The sequence below is a fragment of the Bos grunniens genome, chromosome 15 (assembly GCF_055505025.1).
Source record: "Bos grunniens cultivar Pamir isolate PY7600 chromosome 15, Bosgru_T2T1.0, whole genome shotgun sequence".
Classification (NCBI taxonomy): domain Eukaryota; kingdom Metazoa; phylum Chordata; class Mammalia; order Artiodactyla; family Bovidae; genus Bos; species Bos grunniens.
In genome coordinates this window covers 1,445,001-1,451,312 of record NC_141179.1, presented here as the reverse complement: position 1 = coordinate 1,451,312, position 6,312 = coordinate 1,445,001, and the positions used below count along the sequence as shown (strand labels likewise).

The following is a 6,312-nucleotide window of genomic DNA, read 5'->3' as shown; positions in this document are numbered from 1 at the left end:
TTTCTAAGTCTGTGTTTTATCTCTGACATTCTGCCCACAAACCCTCCCATCCAAACCTTACAAGGTTTAGTTTTGCTGTTTTGGAGGATTTGTACCAGAATTCCTTAACTCAGATTTTGGTCATTTTTCCTGAATCCTTTCATTCAAACAACATACACATATCAAATATTCATTATGTAAGAATCATAAATCCAAACACTAGAAAATAGTCTTAAGTATTAATACAACCATGGTGAACTCATTCTTTAAAGAAAATTGAAAAAAAGGAAAAAAAAAAAATGAAAAGGGCAAAGTCTGACCATGCTAAATTTCTGAGTTTGATAGAATTTCTTTGTTCTAGATATTTCAGAAAATTATGATTATGAAATATTAGAACAAATATAATCATAATGATAAATAACAACTTGCTTCTGTAGAATGTGTTATTCTCTTATTTGTTCCCCTCAAGACATCCTGTGAGATCATTATTATTGTCTTCACTGTGCAGATGAGAAACTTTGAGATCATCCACCTTGGATTGTCACTTTTTACTATTTCCCATTAGCCTCCCAGAAAACTCTCCTGCCCCACAGTTTCTTCGTTGCATTTTTTACTTCTGCATTTCTCAGTGTATAAATCAGGGGGTTTAACATGGGGGTGATGATGGTATAAAACACAGCCACCACCTTAATCTCTGAAAAGGTAGTATCAGGACGGATATACATGAAAGTACAAGGACCAAAAAAGATGATGACCACGGTGATGTGGGAGCCACAGGTGGAGAGAGCTTTGCACCTGCCTTCTGCTGACTGCTTTCAGGGACACTGGGATGATGGTATAGGAGATTAGCAAAATGACAAAGCTCCCCAGAGCAATGGTACCACTGTTGGCTGTCACGACAACACCAACAACATATGTGACTGTGCAGGTGAGTTTTAGCACAGGGTGAACATCGCAAAAGTAGTGAACAATCTCATTGGGTCCACAAGACGGTAGTTGGACTACCAGAGACACTTGGATGATGGAGTGTAAGAACATATCTATCCAAGTTCCCAGCAGGATTTTATTGCATCTGCTTCCATCCATGATGGTCATATAGTGTAGGGGTTTACAAATAGTCAAGTAACGATCATAGGCCATTACAGTAAGGATGAAGATATCAGTACAACCAAAGAAATGTACCCCAAAGAACTGCAACATGCACCCCATGTAGGAGATCATTTTCCTCTTGGCTAATATGTCCACAATCATCTTAGAAGCTGTGACCAAAGAGTAACAAATATCCACAAAAGACAGGTAGTTGAGAAAGAAATACACAGGAGACTTGAAAAGGTTGCCACACAAACTGTCAGTATGATGAGGAGGTTTCCCAGAAGAATGACTGTGTAGAAGAAAGAAAACACCACAAAACACATTTCTTCAACCTCTATGTTCTGAGAAGACCCCAGAAAACAAATTCAGTTGCATTGCTTATTTTTTCCATGGAATTAGTTTAGCAGGCCAGTTCTCAAGAGACAATTACATTATCTGAAAGAAAAAGAAAAAATGTAACAAAGACCAGCATTTATTTCTAACTCAAAACAAATGAATAACCAGAATCTATAAAAATGAAAAAATGGGTACTTACCACTGTTTAGCATGTATACCTAAAGAAATGGAAGTGCACATATTCTACATAGTTTAATCATCTTATGTCAAGATGATAGTCCTTTCATTAATTCAAATTTAGACACAAAGTCCAAAGAGATAAAGTAAATCCTCTAAGTCACACATCTATCCAACCCTCTCACTTCCCTCATGTTTCACAAAGATTCTTTCATCTGTTTCTAACAATTTGCTTCTTTCCTAACCTGTCTAATACACTCAACTGAAATTTGAAACAACTTTTGAGTTTTGGAATATGACAACATCTATATCCTGAAAATGTTCATCTTACTTTTGACACAAACACACACACCCATATTTTCCTGCCTGAATACTGCTATGAGTGTTCAAATAGCTGAGACTGGATGACATTGCAGGTTCTTCTGAAGAAACTGTGATATTTGTATACATGCGTTTTTGTTCCCATATTTGATATAAAATTCTTATAGTAAAGAGTGATGTGATATAGTAGAAAGGAAAGCAAAATTATGCAAATCTGATTCTGAGATCTTGGAGCTGTACCTCTAGATAAATTGTTAAGCTTCATGGGGCTTCAGTTATCCCACTTGCAAAATGAGAAAGTTTTAATTTCACTATCATCTATAACATAAAGAGTTATTTCTAGTATGAAATAATTTAAAAAAAAACCACAACTCTTTCAGCTTGGAATAGCCATAAAAACCTGAAAAGGAGGCAGAAACTAAAGAAAACAATGAAAGAAACTGATGGAGTAGAGTTGCTTTACAGTGTTGTGTTCATTTCTGCTGTACAGCAAAGTGAATCAGACACACATATACACATATCCCCTCTTTTGTGTATTCTCTTCCCATTTAGGCCAGCACAGAACACTGACTAGATATCCTCGTGCTATACACTAGGATTATCATTAGTTATCAGTTTTATTCATAGCAATATACATATGCCAAGTCCAATCTCCCAATTCAACCAACTCTACATCCCCCGTCGATATTCATAATTTGTTCTCTACATCCGTCACTCTATTTCTACCTTGCAAATAAGTTCATCTATACCATTAAAAGAGTAGGATGGGTAGATACATTGTGATAAAGTCACATAATGTAATACTATTTTACAGTCATAATGAGTGAACTAGAGCTACTCAACATAAAAATTTTTCACAAAAACTTATTGTAGAGTAAAAGAAGCCACCTCCACAAAAAGTTGCTCTGTATGACTCTGTTATATCAAATTTAAAGGGATCAAATTTAAAAGGAACTGTTGGAGGCACATCAAGATTTGTTTGATTTAAATAGAGGGGAGAGAAATCTTACCTTCAAACTCAGTGTTGGAGGATTCCCCAGGAATTGCATTGCTTTGATATTTTATATATTTATCTGTTAACATCAGTAAATAAATAGATATGACTCATTCCTTAATCTCACTAGTCCTTCATATTTACTTATAATGGATGACTCTCCAGTGGTGTAATGTCAGACACTCTAGTGAGGTCACTGCAGCATATGTACAAATAAGGGGCCTGGGGAATACCTTTGATTAAAGCCCCTCTCAAGCTGTTTTTCAAGCCAAGCTACAGATGTATTAATAAATGATTCTGTAAGTTCTGGTTTAGGATAGGATTACACAGTGTCTTAGGTAATTATCAGGAATTTTATCGAACTGAGGATACATCTCCCAAAGATCTGTTAATTCCAACTGAAGTCTGTGATCTAAGTTATGTTTTGTAGAAATGTTGTTCCTGACCTGAATTTTAGATTTTATAACATAGTCATTCCAGGTGTGTCTTCTCTTTTACAGTAGAAATAATGATAAAAACTGTAATATAATGACAACCCAATTCAGACTTGAACATATCCCTTAAAACTTTCTTATTTTGCAGGAGGGATAGCAGAAGCCCCATGAAACTTAGCAATTTATCTAGAGGGACAGCACTACTATCTTAAAATCAGATTTGCATAATTTTGGTTTTCTTTCTCCTACACTGCATCTCTCGGTATGAGAGTTTGATATCAAATAGGGGGTCCAAAAATTCATGTACATTCTCACTCTCCTTTTGTTTGTCCTCCTGAATTAAACAAAACATTTTATTCTCCACTCAGAGAGTCCTTCAATTTAAGAGATCTCAAATCATAGCAGTTTTTGACAACTGTGAATAAAGCGACTTGGTTATCATCTCAAAGAAACCGGTCATTTAAAATCAAGCCTGAGGATCTGGGGATTGTGTCTCCATTGTCCATCCTGTAAGGTCCAGGAGGAAGGCGTCTTTCTCCCAGAATCAAGATTCACCTCAAAGAATTTCTTCCTCCACGTTTGGAACATTTCAAACACACTAACACCCATTTTCTTTTGAAAGTCAAGCATTTTCCTACTCATATGTCATTAGTATCCATCTCATAGTCTGGTTTGCATGCACTTCATCATTTTATTATCATCTTAAAATTTTTATTCTCCCCCTATTTCTAAGAACATCACCTTGCAATTATATTACGAGTATTCAAAATATAGAAATTTGATAAAATTCTCGCTTTTTCAGAAACCTTTAATGTTAGTTTTAGAATTGAAAAATCTCACCAGTATTGTCCAGACCTTGGATTTTGCTTTGTTTTTCTATCACTCCTGAGATAATTTGGATGCAACTATTCAAAACGAAGTTAAGAGTGATGCCTTAAGAATTATTTTGTGAATAATTGGTTTCAAAGAATCCCTGAGTCCAGAAACTCAAAAACTGGTAGAATTTTGTTGTTCCTGGTCTGTCTCTCACCAAGTGAAATCTGCCATTTTGCAGTACTGTTGGCAACAAATGCTGTTATCTCTACTTCTTATAAGGTCATTCTAAAGGGAATGATACAAAATGTGAATGATCCTGGGGAAAACCTTTCTCCCAAAGTACCCTCTATAATCAGAACCACTTCAGAGAACAGTGAGCTTTAATTTCCAGATGTCTTTTCAGTTTGCTAAAAAAAAAAAGAAAAGAAAAGAAATGTTAAAAAGCTTTTAATTTATTAAAGTTAAACCAGAGCAACATTGTAAAGCAACCATACTCCAATTAAAAAAAATTAAAAAACAATTAATTTGTGCATTTAGAACAATAACACTATTCCAAACACTTCAGTAAACATAGATATAAGATTATTTTATGGAGGTTTACCTTGTTCAGTGGAATAATGTGTATGTATGCATATATACATATATGTAATATAATTTACTTGATAGTTTATATATATTTATTTAAAAGATATCTTTTTGGAGGTATTTCTCTGTTGAATTTTAATTGTCCTGCTTTTAAAAGTTCCATTTGATTGGAAAATAGTATATTCAATAGTATTAGTACCATTTTTTTTTCTTTTTTAATATAGTTTCTGGTGATTTCTGGAGAAACTGGTGGGAACAAATTCACTTCCAACCTATACTTGGAATAATCATAGTGCGGGCTTTCATTCTTTTATATTTTGATTGCAAACTGTTATGGTTGACTCTTGACCACTGATATTCTTTCTTATTCCTCTTGTACTTCTACTCTTTCCTTTCCCCTCATTCTTTCTATACCTTCTTTCTCCTTCTTACTTTCATCTCACCTCCTTCTTCATTTATAATAAAATGTCATAAAGCAACTAGTTCATACTTTTAGGGAGAACTTATGAGTTGCCCATTGAAGCTGATTTTTTTGTCTCACTGAAGCTTTTAATAGACAATATGGATTCATTTTCCAAGCAATTTGCTAACAGGACAGGGAAAGATGTACATATTCATCAAGTTTTCTTTCCCATGAGCCAAAGTTCACCACACAGTGGCCATTTTCTCTGCAGTCTCTGGCCATGTACTCTTCCTGTAGTTGTGGGAGAAAACAGAGTCCTGAAAATACTAGGGACATTCATAGTAGCAGGAAGGAGTTTGATGGAAAACTTCTGAGCGTATTTAGGATCCACTCATGTCATGCAGTATATACCTGCTCATCAGCAACAAGGAATCTCTAGGGAAATTCCAGGAAATTTTCAGTGTTTTTCTTTCACTTTCTGCCTTGTATGCATGTAAGCTATCTATTGATATACTTTGGCAAACAGAGCTAAGTCAAAAATCAGTGGCTTACCAACACACAATTTAATCCCCAAATTAGTAGTTTAAAAATCGTAACACCACAACTTAAAGGCTTAAAATAAAAACATTGTGTTTGGTTATAATTCTGCAGTTTTCCTTGGATTCACCTGGGTGGTTCTTCCACTGAGGCTTCCTGGCAGCACTCTGATAGCCTGAATGGAGTAGATGCTCCAAGATGGCCTCTCTCATGTGCCTTTCAGTCAGTTCTCTCTCATTCTCCAGTAGCATCTACAGGGCTCTCTCACACCATGGCTGTCTCAGGGCAGTAGTTGTTTCACAAAAGCTAAATCTTCAAGGTCTCTCAACCTAAGCTTCAGGAATCATACAATATCACTTTTCCCCACATTTTGCTCATGTATTAAAAAATTTACATGCAATATTGTTCCTGAGGGATTCCCAGATGGCTCAGTAGTAAAAGAATTCATCTGCCAATGTTGCAGACAGAGATGTAGGTCTGATCCTGGGTCTGGAAGATCCTCTGGAGGAGGAAATGGCAACCCACTCCATTGTTCTTGCCTGTTAAATCCCATGGACAGAGGAGCCTGGTGGGCTAGTCTAGGAGTCACAAAGAGTTGGACATCACTAAGCTTGCATCCATTTTTACTGACCCTTTGA

The 6,312-nt window shown here is 35.7% G+C and overlaps 1 pseudogene across 1 annotated transcript; it reads right to left on the bottom strand.

The window, feature by feature from the left end:
* Window positions 1-530: 530 nt before the first annotated feature.
* Window positions 531-1,462, bottom strand: LOC147357239 (olfactory receptor 4S2-like; annotated as a pseudogene). Its single transcript, XR_015142470.1, has one exon. The product of XR_015142470.1 is annotated as an olfactory receptor 4S2-like (transcript).
* Window positions 1,463-6,312: the final 4,850 nt, after the last annotated feature.